The sequence below is a fragment of the Hemitrygon akajei genome, chromosome 18 (assembly GCF_048418815.1).
Source record: "Hemitrygon akajei chromosome 18, sHemAka1.3, whole genome shotgun sequence".
Lineage (NCBI taxonomy): Eukaryota > Metazoa > Chordata > Chondrichthyes > Myliobatiformes > Dasyatidae > Hemitrygon > Hemitrygon akajei.
Window position 1 is genome coordinate 72807705 of NC_133141.1, and position 21257 is coordinate 72828961.

Below are 21257 nucleotides of genomic sequence, written 5' to 3' on the forward strand. Positions count from 1 at the left end.
CGTACTCCATTCGCTAACCTCCATCCCTATTCCGCTCTCTCTGGAGATTGAATTAGTTCTAAAGACAAGGGCCTGTTCGACTAAAGCAGAAGACGGTGAATCTCCAGAGTTCACCAGCGCAGATGAATTGTGGAGGATGAATGGATGATTGGAAGTATTTAGGTGGATGAAGAATAGAGGGATTTCGGAAAGATCAGGGGATGGAGCAAGTGGCAAAGGAGTTGAGCCCAGTGGCGGGCATATTTGGATATGGTGGCTTCTATTCTTGTGCATAAAGAAACTACTCTCTGCCTTTATGTTGTATCTGAGGCTGAGGTAATATCATTCCAAGCCCCCACTAACTCATCATAAAGTCTGATTATTGGTACTGGCCCGCCTTTGTCACGTGTACACTGAGAAGCCTCTCTTGCGTAACTTGCACAGATCGAAACGTTGCACCGTGCACTGAGCCAGAGTGAGGGAAAACGGTAACAAAGGCGGAGGGGCAGAGAAGTATATGTAGGGTCCCTGGAGGGGAGGTTAGCTCCAGGGCTGTGCTGAGTTGTGTCCGCAGCTCTGTGCAGAACAGTCACCGTGCCAATGCGTTACGCACCGCGACAGAACGCTTTCAGGGTGCCTCCATTAAAACAAGCAAGAGGCGACATGAATTCCTTTAGCCGTCTGAGAAATTTGGTGAGCTCCCTAAGCCATGGCGATTTCCACTTTTCACAGCGAAGCTGGACTCTACATAATTTTCTCCCTGTCCTGGACCAGCCTTCCAGGTGTAATCCATCTTCCTGGAGCCTTCCCTTCCCCTTCCCTGGAACGAGGTCTTTGGGGTTTCTGGAACCATAGAACCTTGGCAGATAACTGCACAGAAACAGACCCTTCGGCCCTTCTGGCCTGTTCCGAACCATTTTTCTGCCTCGTCCCACTGACCTGCACCCGGCCCATATCCCTCCATATCCCTCTCATCCATGTACCTGTCCAAGTTTTTCTTAAATGTTAAAAGTGAGCCCGCATTCACCACTTCGTCCGGCAGCTCATTCCACACTCCCACCACTTTCTGTGTGAAGAAGCACCGCCCCCCCCCCCCCCCCAGTTTTCCCTATAAACTTTTCCCACTTCACCCTTAACCCATGTCCTCTGGTTTTTTCTCCCCGAGCCTCAGTGGAAAAAGCCTGCTTGCATTCACTCTATCTATACCCATCATAATTTTATACACCTCTATCAAATCTCCCCTCATTCTTCTACACTCCAGGGAATAAAGTCCTAACCTATTCAACCTTTCTCTGTAACTCAGTTTCTCAAGTCCCGGCAACATCCTTGTAAACCTTCTCTGCACTCTTTCAACCTTATTAATATCCCTCCTGTAATTCGGTGACCAATTCGGTGTCATACTGTACTGTGCAAAAGTTTTTCTGCCTAGTCCCACTGACCTGCACCTGGACCACATCCCTCCATACCCCTCTCATCCAGGTACCTGTCCAAGTTTTTCTTAAATGTTAAAAGTGAGCCCGCATTCACCACTTCATCTGGCAGCTCATTCCACACTCCCACCACCCCCTGCGTGAAGAAACCCCCCCCCCTAATGTTCCCTTTAAACTCTTCCCCCTTCACCCTTAACCCATGACCTCTTTCTCTCCTGGCCTCAGTGGAAAAAGCCTGCTTGCATTCACTCTATCTATACCCATCATAATTTTATACACCTCTATCAAATCTCCCCTCATTCTTCTACGCTCCAGGGAATAAAGTCCTAACCTATTCAAGCTTTCTCTGTTAGCCTCTCTGTTAGCTGTGGGTTTTTACGAGACGGGGTGGCCAGCCCCACGCCCAACCTTTTCTCCATCCGCAGCCGGGCTTGGGACCCCCCATGGTTCCACAGCACTTAAGGTGACCTGATTTTGAAACCTCCGACCATGGATTAGCATCCATCAACTTATTTAAAGGTGGTTTCTCACCGTCACTGCCGTTTAAGATTCCCTCAATTTTAAGACCGCTTCTTGGCACCTCTCCCTCCCCCCACCCTTTTTTGCATTCTCTCCTGATATTCACACCCCCCCCCCCCATCCCCCGGTCCGGATTGAAATAACTTTCTGGCAAGATTCCAGCCAGCATCCTGTCCCGCCGAAGCGCTCTTTTCCCCAGACGCTGCCTGGCCCCTGTTCCTCCAGCTTTCTGCGCGCGTTGTTCGGATTTCCGGCGTCTGCAGATTTCCTTTTGTTTGCGATCCTCAGAAGGGTTCCCACCCCTCCCGCCCACCACCCCCGACTCCTGGTTTCCTGTCCAGTAGCGACCTTGTTGGGCCGAAGGGCCTGTTACTAGGCTGCACTGCTCCGTGCTCTTTGTACTTTAAGTTTTTTTTTAAAAAAGCACAAAATCCAAGAGCAGAAAATGGGCTTCCGATACACTGTTGTCGTACAACGTGTCGAGTTTCAGGCGATCTGAAAGCCACTCTTAACCGGAGAAGCTGCAAACACGCACCGCTGCAAACCTGAAGGGGAAACGGATATTGTCCGCTCTAATCAGCACCCCGGGGACGGTAGGCGCTTTGCACGCTCCCCTTCTTCGCGGCATCGGCGGCGGGATCTTTAATGATGCTCTTAGGTGCAAGGCATCGGATGGGCATTGATATTGAGCCAGCCTTTACTTTTGACTCCTCCGGGGGCGTCACGGGAGCGCAACGGTTAGCCTAACGCTATCACGGCGCCAGTGACACGGGTTCAATGCCCGCAGCTGACTGTAAGGTATGCGGTACATTGCAATGTTCCCTCTCACGCACGCTTCTTTGGCTTCGACTGCGCCAAGGAATTTAAACAGCGCGCCACAGGTTGTTACCCTCTACCTCCTTGTCATAGAAACATAGGAACAGAAAACCTACAGCACAACACAGGCCCTTCGGACCACAAGACTGTGCCGAACTTGTCCCCAACTGAGAAATTACTAGGCCTACCTATAGCCCTCTATTTTTCTCAGCTCCATGTACCTATCCAAAAGTCTCTTAAAAGACTCTCTCGCATCCGCCTCCATCACCGTTGCCGGCAGCCCATTCCACGCACTCACCACTCTCTGAGTAAAAAAACTACCCCTGACATCTCCTCTGTACCTTAAACCTGTGTCCTCTTGTGGCAACCATTTCAGCCCTGGGGAAAAAAGCCTCTGACTATCCACACGATCAACGCCTCTCAACATCTTGTACACCTCTATCATCCTCCGCCGCTCCAAGAAGATAGGTTCACTCAACTTATCCTCATAAGACATGCTCCCCAATCCAGGCAACATCCTTGCACCCCTTCTATGGTTTCCACATCCTTCCCGTAGTGAGGCGTGTTAAGTATCGCTACCGATCGTACACAGTCAAATTTCCTTTTCCGGTTTCTGAATGCGGGCGGTGTTGACAACCCGGAGTCTGCGATGACTTGTCTGCCGATTTCAGAACGGGCTTACCTGCACTGTTTTTAATTGAAGGAATGATTGATTCACTCTTTGCAAGCGGGGACAAAGTGAAGCGATATTTGGAAACTCGACTTTTAGTAACGCGTCATTGAGCGAGCAAATCACCGGAGAAAATCCCCCATTGCCCGCTGCAGGCCTGCTCTGGATGTTCTGTGAGAGTGCAGGTGAACGAGAGCGAAAACGATCAAACCCAGAGGAGATCAAAGTTCTCATTGACGGTGTTTTGCTGGCTGTTAGAATGAATACTCCTCTATATAAAATTCATTGCACCCATGTTGTTGTCACTGGGCAAAAATATAAAAAAAATACACAGCACAAGATTTTTGCGCATAGTGGCCATTACAAATAAGAGGGCGCATTGGTACGATTTCCCCGTGGGTGCGTGAGTTTCCTCTCGATGCTCCAGTTTTCTCCCACATTCCGACGGCGTACGGACGAGTAGATTAACTATTCACATGGGTGTCATCGGGAGGCTCGGGCTCGTTCGGCCGGAAGGGCCTGCAGTTAGTGGCGAGGCAGGTTCATTCATAGGGGTGACCGAACTGAAACGGTAAATGCCAGGAATTGGCGGCCTGTTTGTTAGCCAGACAGCCCATGTGTTACGGCGAAATGTCAATGCGTAAACCAGTCCTTAGACCACCTTGACAGGTAACTGTTCTTCTTAACGATTCTAACTAGTCTAGTCGATTTGGATTTCATATGGCAGACCATTAGCTGGGGAAATTATTGGAGTTTTGTCACGATCTTAAGGGCCGCAGTTTTTTTTTTAAATGAGAGAGATGGATTGAAAGGCCGTGCTTGTGTTAATTTGTCATAATCACGGGCTCCTAGGTGCGAACATTATTAGCAGTCGCTCCCGGTCTAATCACGTGGATGTCACGGCCCAGACAGCTCGCCAACGCCTCTACTTCGTCGGGAAATTCGGTCTGCCCCCCCCCCCCCACCCACTCCGTTTTCGTCGATGGACCGCAGAAAGCATTCCGTCCGGATGTACGATGCCTTGGCTTGCCAATTGCTCTGCACGTGACCGGAAGGAACCGCAGCGAGTCGCGCACTTCACGGGCAGCTGCCCGCCGGTGTCCACGCTTCTCGCCGTCTCGGTAAAGCAGTCCGCATAATCGAATACTCCACCCAGCCCCGGATGTTCTCCCCTCTCCCGTGAAGCTAGAAAGCACGCACCGCCAGCCTCAGGGACAGCTCCTCTCCCGCTGTTATCCGACTCCTGAACTGGCCTCTGGTATGATAAGATGGACGCCTGGCCTCACAATCTACCTCGTTGCGCCCTTGAACTTTAAGCATGTTGCCTGCACGACAGTTTTATCTCTGACCCTTCCGCACTTATTTCCGCACTGTTATTAATCTACCCTGTTCCACCTCAATGCACGGAGTAGCGATCGGATCTGTAGGAACCAGTGTGCAAGGCAAGCTTTTTCAATGTATATCTTGTTACGTGGGGCATAAAAAAATAAACGAACCAATACCAATGTTCCTGAACGTATATTTAAATAATGCATTGCACGCTTTCTCCCATCTGCTCACGCCGGGATCGTATCTGATAATTCATTTTGGTTTTGATAGAACCACTGAACACTACAGCACAGAAAACAGGCCATTCGGCCCTTCTAGTCCGTGCCGAAACTTGACAGCTGACGAGAAATAGACAAGCGGTGACCAGCAAAGGGGCAGCGTGCAAGGAAGTCGGTAAAGGCGCCGTGAACTTTGAATATCTCGGTAGCGAAAATCCCGGTGGAGGGAACGCATAACTTTCCCTTGTCATATGTAACTCTCAGGTTCGGCTGGCGGCGCTTAGCCTAGGGAAGACAGTCTCTGGCTCCGCCAAACGTGTGGAATCTGAGGCGCAGAACCTCTTGTTTGTGTGGATGCCGCTTGATGTGTTCCCCGTTACACGAAATAACAGACAATGCGCCATATGCTGATAGTGTGGAGGGCTGTCAGAAGTTGCAGCGGGACATTGATAGGATGCAAACCTGGGCTGAGAAGTGGCAGATGGAGTTCAACCCAGATAAGTGTGAGGTGGTTCATTTTAGTAGGTCAAATATGATGGCAGAATATAGCCTTAATTGCAAGACTCTTGGCAGTGAGGAGGATCAGAGGGATCTTGGGGTCCGAGTCCATAGGACACTCAAAGCTGCTACACAGGCTGACTCTGTGGTTAAGAAGGCATACGGTGTATTGGCCTTCATGAATCGTGGAATTGAGTTTAAGAGCCGGGAGGTAATGTTGCAGCTGTATAGGACCCTGGTCAGACCCCACTTGGAGTACTGTGCCCAGTTCTGGTCGCCTCACTACACGAAGGATGTGGAATCAATAGAAAGGGTGCAGAGGAGATTTACAAGAATGTTGCCTGGATTGGGGAGCACGCCTTATGAGAATAGGTTGAGTGAACTCGGCCTTTCCTCCTTGGAGTGATGGAGGATGAGAGGTGTCCTGATCGAGGTGTACAAGATAATGAGAAGCATTGATCGTGTGGATAGTCAGAGGCTTTTCCCCAGGGTTGGAATGGCTAGCACGACAGGCCACAGTTTTAAGGCGCTTGGAGGCAGGTACAGAGAGAATGTCAGGGGTAAGTTTGTTATGCAGAGAGTGGTGAGTACGTGGAAAGGGCTGCCGGCGACGGTGGTGGAGGCAGAAACGACAGGGTCTTTTAAGAGACCCCTGGCTGGATACATGGAGCTTAGAAAAATAGAGGGCTTATAGGCAGGCCGAGGTAGTTCTAAGGTAAGGACATGTTCGGCACAGCTTTGTGGGCTGAAGGGCCTGTATTGTGCTGTAGGTTTTCTATGTTTCTATGTTTCTATATGCAGTTAACCGACTTAGCTCTATAATCCTTATCTTGACGAGAGGGTTAGTAAAGAAAACAAATAGAAAAAGGGGCCAATTTTAATGAAACGGTCTAATGCGCGTGCTGGAGCTCACGGTTACCCTTCCGGTGGTCCCCCATCGAGATCTCCCGGGCTTCGTCGACTCCCGGCCCCACTCCATGTCCACTCCTTTCAGGCATCTTCTCCCTTCAGCTTCCGCTGAACAAAAGACCCAGATCACCTCGTTCTCAGGCACACAAGAAGAAAAGAAACACCCCCCCCCCCTTCATTGGGCGGCTCACGTTCCAAAGCCCCCGTTCACAGTCCGAACACTGCTGCTACAGAACAATCATTTCCTTTAGCAGCGGGACCTTCCCGGGACGTTACGCATATTTAGAGTCCCCAACCTCCTTATCCATTTTTCGCCTACGCTGAAATATTTCAATGCAGAGGTCGGGAGAACTTGTCATCTGTGACATGATGCACTTCGGTAGAAGGAATGGAAACACACAGGCCGTTTTCTGAAGGGGGGGGGGAATTCACGAATTCCCAGTTGCAAAGGGATTTGTGAGTCCTCGAGCAGGTTTCCCTGAAGGTTCATTTGCAGGTTAAAAACGGAGGTGAGGAAGGCGAATGCAACGTTGGCGTTACTTTTTCAAGAGGACTAGGATATAAAAAGAAGGATTGATACTGACGTTGTTTAAAGCACTGGACTCACTTGGATTATCGTGCGTCGCCGGGGGCCCATATTTCAGAAAGGATGTGCTGACAATGGAGAGGAGGGGTGGGGTGGGGTTTCAGGAAAATAATTCTGGTAATGAAAGGGTTATCATATGAATAGGCTCTGGGCATGTACTCCCTGGAATTTAAAAGTGTAGGGATTGGAGGGGGAGGGGGGAATCTCAATGAAAGCTATCGAATATTGAAAGGCCTAGATAGAGTGGATGTAGTTCCTTTGGTGGGGTGAGTTTAGGACCGGAGGGCACAGCCTCAAAATAGAGGGACGTTCATTCAGAATAGCGATGAGGAGGGATTTACTCAGCCGGAGGGTGGTGGATCTGTGAAGTTCGTTGCCCCAGGCGTTGGCCTGTGGAGGCCAAGGTGACCGGGTGTATTTAAGGGGGGGGGGGGGGGTTGATAGGTTCTTGATTGTTCAAGGCGTGAGAAGTTAAGGGCAGAAGGCAGGAGCTTGCTGTTTGAGAGGGAAATGGATCAGCCATGATCAAACGACGGAGTACACTCGATGGGATGAATGGCCCAATTCTGCCCCGATGTCTTATGGTCTTATAACTTAACCGATGTGCTAGTATTTATTTTCTTTTATCAGTTTTGATTAGTTCTGATAAGAGGATATTTGGTTTCGCATCTAAGATGCCTTTCTGGTCCTGAATGCAAAACATTGAGAGCAATAAAGCGACGGTTTTTATTTTTTTTTTAGCAATGTTCAAATAAATTATAGCACACTGCAGTTGCCCAGGGAGGTTTAACGTTAACAAGCGATCTTTATAACATCCCGAATATAATTGGCAATTGAGATGTAAACTGTCTCATCGCCGAGGATTGGGGAATTCATTGCAAGCTCGTCTTTATTTAAACAAGATGACGAGAAAGGTCGGTCTGTGGTTTGTGAAATTCCCTCTTCAACCACCGACCTGAAAATGATCTTAAAATATCGACATTTATTTAGAATGCGTCAAGGCCTTGAACAGCAGTATGAACATCAATCTGAAATGGCACCACGGAGAGGCCGTGGAGAAAGAGCTGCCGTATTTTTATATATATAAACAGTGTATTTAAAACATTATAAACAAGTTTTTCATTGGGACTATAGACATTAGTGTATTTGGTCAGATAGGCGATTATATCATTTGAAATGCATGCAAGAAATGAGAAAAGTCGGGTTCAGGAAGGAGGTACAGCAGCCTCAGGTCTCACACCACCAGGTTGAGATATTACCCCCTCAAACCATCAGGAAGGAGGTATAGGAACCTCGGGGACCGCACCGCCAGGTTCAGGAAAAGTTATTACCCTCCAACCATCAGGAAGGAGGTACAGGAGCCTCAGGACGCGCACCACCAGGTTCAAGAACAGATATTACCCTCCAACCATCAGGAAGGAGGTAACGGAGCTCCTGGACCCACACCACTAGGTTCAGGAACGTTATTACCCTCCCAACCATCAGGAAGGAGGTAACGGAGCCCCTGGACCCACACCACTAGGTTCAGGAACAGTTATTACCCTTCAACCATCAGGAAGGAGGTACAAGAGCATCAGGGCTCACACCACCAGGTTCAGTAACAGTTATTACCCTTCAACCAGGAAGGAGGTACAGGAGCCTCAAAACACACACACCAGGTTCAGGAACAGTTATTACACCTGAACCACCCAGAACATAGAACAATACAGCATAGTACAGGCTATTCGGCCCACAATGTTGTGCTGACCCTTAAACACTGCCTCCCATATAACCCTCCACCTTAAATTCCTCCATATACCGGTCTAGTAGTCTCTTAAATTTCACTAGTGTATCTGCCTCCACCACTGACTCAGGCAGTGCATTCCCTGCACCAACCACTCTCTGAGTGAAAAACCTTCCTCTAATATCCCCCTTGAATTTCCCTCCCCTTACCTTAAAGCCATGGCCTCTTGTACTGAGCAGTGGTGCCCTGGGGAGAGGCGCTGGCTGTCCACTCTATCTATTCCTCTTAATATCTTGTACACCTCTATCATGTCTCCTCTCATCCTCCTTCTCTCCAGAGAGTAAAGCCCTAGCCCCCTTTCCTGATCATAATGCATACTCTCTAACCAGGCAGCATCCTGGTAAATCTCCTCTGTACCCTTTCCAATGCTTCCACATCCTTCCTATCATGAGGCGACCAGAACTGGACACAGTATTCCAAGTGTGACCTAACCAGAGTTTTATAGAGCTGCATCATTACCCTCGCGACTCTTAAACCCTATCCCTCGACTTATGAAAGCTAACACTCCATAAGCTTTCTTACCTACCCTATCTACCTGTGAGACAACTTTCAGGGATCTGTGGACATGTACCCCCAGATCCTCTGCTCCTCCACACTACCAAGTATCCTGCCATTTACTTTGCACTCTGCCTTGGAGTTTGTCCTTCCAAAGTTACCACCTCACACTTCTCCGGGTTGAATTCCATCTGTCACTTCTCAGCCCACTTCTGCATTCTATCAATGTCTCTCTGCAATCTTCGACAATTCTCAACACTATCCACAACACCACCAACCTTTGTGTCGTCTGCAAACTTGCCTACATACCCTTCTACTCCGACATCCAGGTCGTTAATAAAAAATCACGAAGAGTAGACGTCCCAGAACCGATCCTTGTGGAACACCACTAGTCACAACCCTCCAATCCAAATTGTACTCCCTCCACCACGACCCTCCGCTTTCTGCAGGCAAGCCTATTCTGAATCCACCTGGCCAAATTTCCCTGGATCCCATGCCTTCTGACTTTCTGTATAAGCCTACCGTGTGGAACCTTGTCAAATGCCTTACTAAAATCCATGTAGATCACATCCACTGCACTACCCTCATCTATATGCCTGGTCACCTCCTCAAAGAACTCTATCAAGCTTGTTAGAGCACGATATGCCCTTCACAAAGCCATGCCGACTGTCCCTGATCAGACCAGGATTCTCTAAATGCCCATAGATTCTATCTCTAAAAATCTTTTCAAACAGCTTTCCCACCACAGACGTAAGGCTCACTGGCCTATAATTACCCAGCACTATCCCTACTACCTTTTTTGAACAAGGGACAACATTCGCCTTCCACCAATCCTCCGGTACCATTCCTGTGACAACGAGGACATAAAGATCCTAGCCAAAGGGCTCAGCAATCTCTTCCCTCGCCTCGTAGAGCAGCCTGGGGAATATTCCTTCAGACCTCGGGGACTTATCCGTCATATATTTTAACAACTCCAACACCTCTTCTTCCTTAATATCAACATGCTCCAGACATCAACCTCACTCATATTGGTCCTCACCATCTTCAAGTTCCCTCTCACTGGTGAATACCGAAGAGAAGTATTCATTGAGGAACCTCGCTCACTTCCACAGCCTCCAGGCACATCTTCCCACCTTTATCTCAAATCGGTCCTACACTCACTCCTGACATCCTTTTGGTCTTCACATAATTGAAGAACGCCTTGGGGTTTTCCTTTACCCTACTCGCCAAGGCCTTCTCATGCCCCCTTCTTGATTTCCTCAGCCCCTTCTTAAGCTCCTTTCTTGCTACCCTATATTCTCAATAGACTCATCTGATCCTTGCTTCCTAAACCTCATGTATGCTGGCCTTCTTCCATCTGACTAGATTCTCCACCTCACTTGTCACCCATGGTTCCTTCACCCTTCCATTCTTTATCTTCCTCACCGGGACAAATTTATCCCTAACATCCTGCAAGAGATCCTTAAACATCGTCCACATGTCCATCAGTTTATTTCCTACAAAAACATCATCCCAATTCACACCCGCAAGTTCTAGCCTTAGCCTCATAATTTACCCTTCCCCAATTAAAAATTTTCCTGTCCTCTCTGATTCTATCCTTTTCCATGATAATGCTAAAGGCCAGGGAGTGGTGGTCACTATCCCCCAGATGCTCACCCACTTGACAGATCATTGACCTGACCCGGTTCGTTACCTAATATTAGATCTAGTATGGCATTCCCCATAGTCAGCCTGTCAACATACTATGACAGGAATCCATCCTGGACACATACACTTACCAAACGCTGTCCCATCTAACTATTGGAACTAATCTAAACTATTGGAACTAATCAGATGCCAATCAATATTAGGGAAGTTAAAGTCGCCCAAGATAACAACCTGTTATTTTGACACCTTTCCAAAATCTGCCTCCCAATCTGCTCCCCAGTATCTCTGCTGCTACCAGGGGGTCTATAGAATAGTCCCAATAGAGTAACTGCTCCTTTCCTGTTCCTGACTTCTGCCCATACTGACTCAAAAGAGGATCCTGCTATATTACCCACCCTTTCTGTAGCTGTAACAGAACCCCTCTTCTCCTTCCCCCCCCCCCCTATCTCTTTTTAAAGCACTGAAATCCAGGAATATTGAGAATCCATTCCTGCCCTGATGCCAGCCAAGTCTCTGTAATGGCCACTACATCATAATTCCATGTATGTATCCAAGCTCTCAGTTCATCACCTTTGTTCCTGATGCTTCTTGCATTGAAGTACACACACTTTAGCCCTTCTACCTTACTACCTTTACACCCTTTATTCTGTTTCTCTTTCCTCAAAGCCTCTCTATATATTAGATCTGGCTTTACTCCATGCACTATACTTGCAGCTCTCACATGACCTTTATCCTCCTCCACCTCACTATCTGCTCTAACACTCTCGTTCCCCTCCCCCTGCAAATCCAGTTTAAATTCCCCGGAGCAGCACTAGCAAACCTTCCTGCAAGGATGTTAGTCCCCCTACAGTTCAGGTGCAACCTGCCCCGTCGGAACAGGTCCCACCTTCCCTGAACAAGGCCCAATTGTCCAGAAACATGAAGCCCTCCCTCCTGCACCAACTCCTAAGCCACGCATTTAGCTGCATTAACCTTCCTATTTCTAGCCTCACTAGCACGTGGCATGGGTAGCAATCCTGAGCTTGCAACCCTGGAGGTCCTGTCCTTCAACTTCACACCTAACTCCCTAAATTCTCTTTGCAGGACCTCCTCCTTCTTCCTATCCACGTCAGTGGTCCCTACATGGACCACTACATCTGGCTGCTCACCCTCCCTCTTGAGAATACTGAGAACTTGATCGAGATATCGCGGACCCTGGCACCAGGGAGGCAACAGACCATTCGGGATTCTCGATCTCTTCCACAGAACCTCTTATCTGTCTCCCTAACTATCGAATCCCCTATCACTACTGCTCTCCTCTTTCCCTCCTTCCCTTCTGAGCTGAGGGTCCAGTCTCGGTGCCAGAGACGCAATCACTGCAACTTGTCCCTGGTAGGTCGCCCCCACCAACGGTATCCAAAACGGCATACTTATTATTGATGGGAACGGCCACAGGAGTGCTCTGCTCATTCTGTCTATTCCCATTCCCTCTCCAGAGAGTCACCCAGAAGACAGTACAGGAGCTTCAGGACCCACACCAGCAGGTTCAGGAACAGTTATTACCCCCAACCATCAGGAAGTAGGTACAGGAGCCTCAGGACCCACACAACCAGGTTCAGGAACAGTTATTACCCCTCAGCCATCAGGAAGGAGGTACAGGAGCCTCAGGACCCACATCACGAGGTTCAGGAACAGTTATTATCCCTCAGCCATCAGGAAGGAGATACAGGAGCCTCAGGTCCCACACCACCAGGTTCAGGAACAGTTATTACCCCTCAACCATCAGTATCCTGAACCGGAGAGGATAACTTCGCTCACTTCAGCACTGAACTAGTTCCACAACCTACAGAGTCACTTCTAAAGACTCTGCAATTCATGTTTTCAGTATTATTTCTTTCTTTCTTTCTCTCTCTCTCTCTATACACACACACATATATATATATCGAGAGAGAGAGAGAGAGAGAGAGAGAGAGAGGAGAGAGAGAGAGAGAGAGAGAGAGAGAGAGAGAGAGAGAGAGAGAGAGAGAGAGAGAGAGAGAGAGAGAGAGAGAGAGTGCCAAAGTATTTTGGATAGTACTGTAGTAATTTTCTGTATTGCATTGTACTGCTGCAATTTTCACGACATTAAACGAAAGATAGATAATAAACAAAACAAATTTCACGACATATGTGAATGATGATAAACGGTTCTGATCTTGGTCTCCATTGTGGACTGAGAATGGGAAGAGGAGAAGGGAGAGGGGAATGATGGCTGGGAAGAGGAGAAGGGAGAGGGGAGGGACTTTTGCATAGTACTCTATCTGTCTGCTTATTTTATTATTAAAATTAGTTTCATGCATTTGCACAGTTTGTCTTCTTTTTAAGCATCGATCGTTTGTCAGTCTTTCTTTGTCGTTTTCATTTGATTCAAATGATTCGATTAAATCTTCGATTTACTCTGAATTGCTGCAAGGAAATTTCATTTGGGGCAACATGGTAGCCTCGTGTTAGCACAACGCTTTACAGTAGCTGCGACCTGGGTCCAACCCCCGCCCTTTGTACATTCGCCCTGTGACTGTGTGTCTTTCCTCCGGGTGCCCCGGTATCCCTCCCACAGTCCAGAGAACTAGCAGTCGATAGGTTAATTGGTCGCGATAAATTGTCTCGTGATTATGTTCGGATTAGATTGGGGGGGTGGGTTGGCAACGCGGCTTGAAGGGCCGGATGAGGCTTTCCCATGACGTACCACAAGAAGTACGCAAGTAAAAAATTAAGTCATCAGATAGTTAACTAAATATCTGAATAAATATGTAGATAGACAGAGAGAGTGTATTGTAGGAAAAGACTGTGGGACTTGAGAGGTTAATGGGTTGCTATAAGTTTCCACTGAGCAGGTGGTATTTGGTGGGGTAGTGGGTTGTTAATGTAGCAGAATGGATGGCGTCGGGCCAGGAAATGGAACAATGCAATCGGTCCCCAGCTCGTCAACCGTAACGCGTCCTAAATTGTTCTGTGGTAACTGTACCGTGTAGGCATGTAGGGGCACTGTACACTGTACAGGATGTCATTGTTTTAAGAAGATATTTATTGCTCTCATTGTGTTCTGAGGGGATATAGAAAGGGGCCAGGGGCTGGGGTGAAGGAGCAAGAGGGGGAGAAGCAGAGAGAGAGAGAAGACAAGCAGGTAGACAGAGAGAGGACGACATGCAGTCCCGTGGAGAAGGACAACAACTAGCAAGACCAGAAGGAACCCCAGGTGGGGACGAAACATCCCAGGTGAAGACCGCGTTCGCTGGCGTGGGTGCTTCATCACACCTGTTCCTGGCCCCGTATGAGTCGTGTGGGAGTGGGATTAACCACACGTTGATAAGTATTGCTTATATCGGGAAAAGGGCAGTTGCACAGCGTACGCGTTGATAAGTATTGCCTGTATCGGGAAAAGGGCAGTTGCACAGCGTGGGTAGTTAAGCTAAGCCGCTTTCCGCAATGAAGTGTCATTTATGCTAATATTTTACCTCACCAATAAACAAGTGTAATACTGTGATCCGTGGTCTAGTCTCATTCTTGTCGCGGGTACATTTTCTCTGATACCACGGTCCTGCTTGGTCGGATAACTTTCCGTCCATAACAGAGAGATAGGTAGATAGATAGATAGATAGATAGAAATAAAGAAAAATAAATAGGGATATGCGGAGCATTTTGTGTTGCAATTTAGTCACTGCTGTATCGTTCTTTTCCTTTAGCTAATCGATTGGCAACATCATTCTGCGTTCAAACTTCCACATTGTCCATGACTGGGGATTGTATTGGCGCCCTGTTGCAAAGAACGAATGAAGGGGACCCAACTGCAGGACACAGGTACGGAGACTGAGTTGGGATGCTCACCCGGACGTGAACGTTGGTCAGCTAACAGGAGGGACCTTGGCGTGGAGCCTTGACACAGAGAGACGGGGTTTCATAGGAAAACCCTGAAACTGGAGCAAATCTTAGAGCACACGGTTCTAAGCGGCCGGGAAACGTTAATCAGCACACAGGCAAAACCAACGATCTGGCGACGGGTAGTTGTGACACGTACAACACGCTGGAGGATCTCAGCAGGTCGGGGATAACCTTTCGGGTTGAAAGGTTATGACGAAGGGTCTCGGCCCGAAACGTTGACTGCTCGTTCCCACGGATGCTGCCCGACCTGCTGAGTTCCTCCAGCGTGTTGTACGTGTTGCTTTGACCCCCAGCATCTCCAGTGTACTTTATGTTAGTGGTTGTAACGCCGGGGTTCTTACGCTGCCGGTCTTGATGGAAGCCAGGTGTGCCGCCATCAGAGAGAATTAGAAGCAAATGGGAAATTAACGGTCGGAACCGAGACACAATCATAGGAAATTAGGAGCAAGATAGGGAATTAACGATCGGGGCCGTGACACGTTCCGCGCAGCGGCATTTGACGACTGCAGTGGCCCCGCGCCCAGATTCCCGCTTCCTGCCGAAAAACCTGAGTGATTCGCCCTGGAACGTTGGGCGTGCAACTCCGCCACGGCGGTCGGGTGACGCCCGACGTTACCTTACGCGCAAGGCCAGCCTTTCCTTCGGCGGCCGAGGCTTTAAAGCTGGCATCTGCTCACCGGGGGCGCTTGGGAGCGTTTCAGCTGGGGCAGCTTTAACCTGGGGAGAATTCGTCTCGAAGCGCCAAGCAACTCCTTCTCAGTCAGTTTCCCACCGCAGTTGCAGCTTGGGGATTTGAGACCTCAATTTGAATTCCGCCCACGTTTACGTTCCTGAGCTCCCGATTGGCCCACATTCTAAATTCCTGCGTAGAATACAGCCACGGATACGGCCTTTTCCCATCAGCAGCTTTGACCCGTTACCCGAGAGACCTTTTCACGTGATTGTAGAGTCACGTAAAGAGGTCTTTATTGCGGTGACTGGAAGGGGAGTTGACATAATGTCTGTTGACATTGCCACATGCACTCTGTGGGAGCTTTACTAGGTCCCGGAGGTACCTCACGAAATGACCGCTAACTGTAGTTCTGTACGCTCGCCGTCTTCTCCCGTTGTAGCCCATCCACTTCAAGTTTCGACGCGTGATGCGTTCGTCCCCCCCCCCCCCCCAGTGTGGTAACGCGTGGTCACTCGAGCGACTGTCGCCTTCCCGTCACCGTTAACCAGTCTTGCCACTCTTCTCTGGCCCCTCTCCTTAACAAGGGGCTATTGCCCACAGAACTGCCGCTCACTGGATACAAGGGCACGCAGACGCACGGAGGCCGGTGGCGGAAAATGCCACCGAACCTCTAAGTCCCCCACAAGGGGTGGGGCTGAGGATCGATAGAGCGGAATCGACCCGTGAATATCAGTGCGTGTGAGGGCGACCCTGTGGGATCTACCGGCGTGTCCAACCCCTGCCTGGGTGGGTAGATCATCACTTGAAGACGGCGCTCTTACGTTGGTCACGTTTGGCTGATTTGGAGGACACCGAGGGGGATCAACGACCCCTGTTTATTCATACCTCTCTCTCGTCACAATTTCGTGGATTGGACTGAATTTCCTTACCACACCATGATAAGACTGTATCGCTTACCACCTAAGCTTGAAGAAGCTTGGGGATTTATATATTTGCGCCTATATATGCACAACACCGCTAACCCCTTGACTTATCTGGTTGAAGTTACGATACGACGTAGTTACCAATAAAACAGTGTTTTGTTAACAGCAAAACCAGACTCCAGGTGTGTCCTACTGCTGCTGACACTTTTACAGGGTTGCGTGGACGTAACAGTCTTGCAAAACAACTGAACCCCTTGTCCTCGTTTGCATGTGTGTGTGTGTTTTTTTTAATGAATTGGGTTGCCAGCGCAGGATCCGCTGATTTTATATATGTGTGGATTAACGAGCAGCTGCGCAGGCGTACCTAATAAAGTGGCCACGGAACGTAAATGCCAGGTGGAGGAGCCCACGATAAAACGTAATTTTGATAAACAATGCATTTGAAGTTCTTGTTTTGCAAAGTAACCCTTAAAGTTTACGATATTCCTTTGAAAGCTGATTCGATTATTCCCGCAGGATTGCCACGGCGATGCGGCACCGAAGGAAGGGCGCTGACTTCGCTGAAATAATATTTTCAATAAGAAATGTTTTGATGCTGACATTTGATGCTTTGGTGTAGAAAGAAGCCATTTTCCAATGTTACTGTCAATCATTTGAACGGAAAACTTCATTCCAACTCAAGCAAAAGTTGTGCACGGTTAATCCAAACTTGCGCGGATTTACAGGAACTTTCTTTCATAGCTTAGCGCCAGTGAAGGCAGCAGTGGACTGGGACATGTAACATTTGATCAAGTTAACAAAGAGGACGCAGCAACGCAAAATGAAGTTTCGTCTCTGCTTCTGTGACCCCCATGCTTTCAGGGACCGGGATTTGTCGAAGTTAGCCCAGGCTTTTCAAAAAGTTTCCAGACTTAAAACAGTACAGCCCTTTACCTCGCGCCATTCGTCAAACTAGGAGAGTCCGGGACCACGTCTCACACTGCAGAGGAACAAATGAGCAACTCCCCCCTTGGTCCCCTCATTCTCCCCTTTCTCCCATGGCCTACTCTCCTCTCTCATCGGATTCCTCGCCCTCCGGTCCTTTAGCTTTCCTGCCCACCTGGCCTCAGCTAGCCCCTTCTCGCTTTCCTCCTTCCCCCTCCCCCAGCTTTTTATGTTGGCGTCTTCCCCCCCCCCCCTTCTACAGTTCTGAAAAAGAGTCTCGGCCCGAAACATCCACAGATGCTGCCTGACTTGCTGAGTTCCTCCAGCATTTTCAATGGGTTGCTCTGGATTTCAGCAACTACGCGATTTTGCGTGTTGGTCCGTTGCATCTGGTGATCATAATGACATTAGTTCCAAGGCAGTTATGGAAAAGGATAGGTCTTTGGGTTGAGATGCAAAAATTGGAGACAGGCCAATATTGGTGGTATCGGAAACGATCAGGCAGGTGTGCATTGGGGCGAACTTGCAATTGGTCACAGGGAGGCATTCAAAAATGAACTTTTTTTAAAAAAAAAATTATTGAAGGAATTACATAATGCATTACATTTTCAATAGACAATAGACAGTAGGTGCAGGAGTAGGCCATTCGGCCCTTCTAGCCAGCACCGCCATTCACTGTGATCATGGCTGATCATACACAATCAGTACCCCGTTCCTGCCCTCTCCCCATATCCCTTGACCCCGCTATCTATAAGAGCTCTATCTAACTCTCTCTTGAATGCATCCCAGAGAATTGTCCTCCACTGCCTTCCGGGGCAGAGCATTCCCACATATCCACCACTCTCCGGGTGAAAAAAGTTTTTCCGCATCTCTGTTCTAAATGGCCTACCCCTTATTCTTACCCATCAGCGGGGAAACATGCTTCCTGCCTCCAGTGTGTCCAATCCCTTAATAATCTTATATGTTTCAATCAGATCCCCTCTCATCCTTCTAAATTCCAGTGTATACAAGCCCAGTCGCTCCAATCTTTCAACATGTGACAGTCCCCGCCATTCCGGGAATTAACCTTGTGAGCCTACGCTGCACTCCCTCAATAGCAAGAATGTCCTTCCTCAAATTTGGAGACCAAAACTGCACACAATACTCCAGGTGGGGTCTCACCAGGGCCCTGTACAGCTGCAGAAGGACCTCTTTACTCCTATACTCAATTCCTCTTGTTATAAAAGCCAGCATGCCATTAGCTTTCTTCACTGCCTGCTGTACCTGCATGCTTGCTTTCATTGACTGATGTACAAGAACACCTAGATCTCGTTGTACTTCCCCTTTTCCTAACTTGACTCCATTTAGATAGTAATCTGCCTTCCTGTTCTTGCCACCAAAGTGGATAACCTCACATTTACCCACATTAAACTGCTTCTGCCATACATTTGCCCACTCACCCAACCTGTCCGTCACCCTGCATTCTCATACCATCCTCCTGCCATTTCACACTGCCACCCAGCCTTTGTGTCATCAGCAAATTTGCTAATGTTACTTTTAATCCCTTCATCTAAATCATTTATGTATATTGTAAACAGCTGCGGTCCCTGCACCGAACCTTGCGGTACCTCACTGGTCACAGCCTGCCATTCCGAAAGGGACCCCGTTAATCACTACTCTTTGTTTCCTATCAGCCAGCCAGTTTTCAATCCATGTCAGTACTCTGCCCCCCAATACCCATGTGCCCCTAATTTTCCTCCATTTTGCTTTTATATCTTACCCTGAACAAACCTCCCCTCACCCTCCCTCCCCTGACATCTCCTCTGTACCTACATCCAGGTACTTTGATAGTAGAAATAAATGTGTGGACTATTTTCTAAACGGGGAGAAAATCCAGGAATCTGAGATGCAGAGGGACTTGGGAGCCCTTGTGCAGAACACCCTGAAGCTTAACATTCAGGGTAGAGTCAGTGACGAGGAAGGCAAATGCAGTGTCAACATTCATTTCAAGAGGTCTAGAATACAAGGAGCAGGGATGTGATGCTGAGGATTTTTAAGGCACTGGTGAGGCCTCACCTTGAGTATTGTGAACAGTTTTGAGCTCCTCATCTAAGAAAAGATGTGCTGACACTGGAGAGGTTCAGAGAGGTTCACAAGGATGATTCGGGAATGAAGAGTTATCATATGAAGAATGTTTGATGGCTCTGGGTCTGTACTTACTGGAATTTAGAAGGATGAGGGGGGATCTCATTGAAACCTTTCGAATGTTGAAAGGCCTAGACAGTAGATGTGGAAAGAATGTTTCCATGGTGGGGGGAGTCCAGGACAAGAGGACACAGCCTCAGGTTATAGGGACGTCCATTTAAAATAGATGTGGAGAAATTTCTTTAGCCAGAGGGTGGTGAATTTGTGGAATTTGTTGCCACGTTCAGCTGTGGAGGCTAGGTTGTTGGGTGTAACTTTTTTTTTAATTTAATTTTTATTGAAGGAATGACACATTACAGAATATGTAATACATTACGTTTTCCTCCATTTTGCTTTTATATCTTACCCCTAAATAAACCTCCCCTCACCCCGCCCTCCCTGAACATACCATGGCAGCTAATGTATTTACAATACTACACTTCACAAATACAAGTGCAGACATTTCACATTTCACATACCCCCTCACTACTGCAAGACGAAGGCCCACAACCATCCACAACATGTCAGATGATCCAGAATACACTCATATTACAATTCATCAACTACCCTGTGAGGTAAACTATATGCGTGTTAAAAGGGGGACAGATTCCCACGTATAATCAAATGTCCTCAACTCGTAGGTAATTCCTTAAGACTCCCAAAATATGACAAGAAAGGTCCCCGTTTCGAATAGAGCTTTTTCACAGACCTCCTCAAAGTGAATTTAATCTTTAATAATTTCAGAAAAACATTACGTCCTCTAACCAAGCAGCAGCAGATGGGGGAGTGGCAAATTTCCAGACCAGCAAGATTCTCCTACGGGCCAATAGCAATATAAATGCAATGATATCCGACTGGCTTGCATTAAACCCAAAACATCATCTGCCACACCAAATACAGCTAGAAGCGGGTAAGGTCTCAGTGTCACCCCCAAAGCCTCACTGATAATTTTAAAAACCAGTGCCCGATAGCCATCAAGCCGTGGGTAAGAGCACAATGCATGCAACATGAACTTTTGAGCGTACAGTGTTTGTACGTTTCTCTCAGAACAGAAGGCAAGGATAACAGGATTAGGCAATCTTGGTTTTCGAGAGATACAGAGGCCTCTGGTTAAGAAAAAGGAAGAGCATAGCAGGAACAAATGAGCCACTTGGGGATTTTAGGAAATACAAGGGAAGAGTTAAGAAAGAATTCAGGAAGGCTAAAAGAAGACATGAGGTTATTCTAGCAGACAAGGTGAAAGAGAACCCAAAGACCTTCATTTTTCATTTAAAAAATCTTTTTATTAATTATTTTATTTTATTTAACTCCCCCAATATTTAGTTACTATCCCTAAGACCTTCTACAGATATACTAAGAGCAAAAGGATAGCAAGGGACAAAATTGGCCCATTGGAAGATCAAAGTGGTGATCAATGCGAGGAGCCGAAAGAAACGGTGGACGCCTTAAATTGGTTCTCTTTGGCATCTGTATTTACTGGGGAGACAGACACAGAGACTATAGGTGCGAGACAGTGCAGCAACGAGACTCCGGACCCTATAGAGATATCAACGGAGAAGGTGCTTTCTGCCTTGAGGCAAATCAGTTGTAGACAGATCCCCAACGATGACGAGATGCTCCCTCGGACTCTGTGCGAGGCGAGAGACTGCCAGAGCCCTAGGACCATAGAGCCATAGAACATTACAGCACAGAAACAGGCCTTTTGGCCCGTCTTGGCTGCACAGAAACCATTTTTTTCTGCCTAGTCCCACTGACCTGCAGCTGGCCCATATCCCTCCATACCCCTCTCATCCATGTA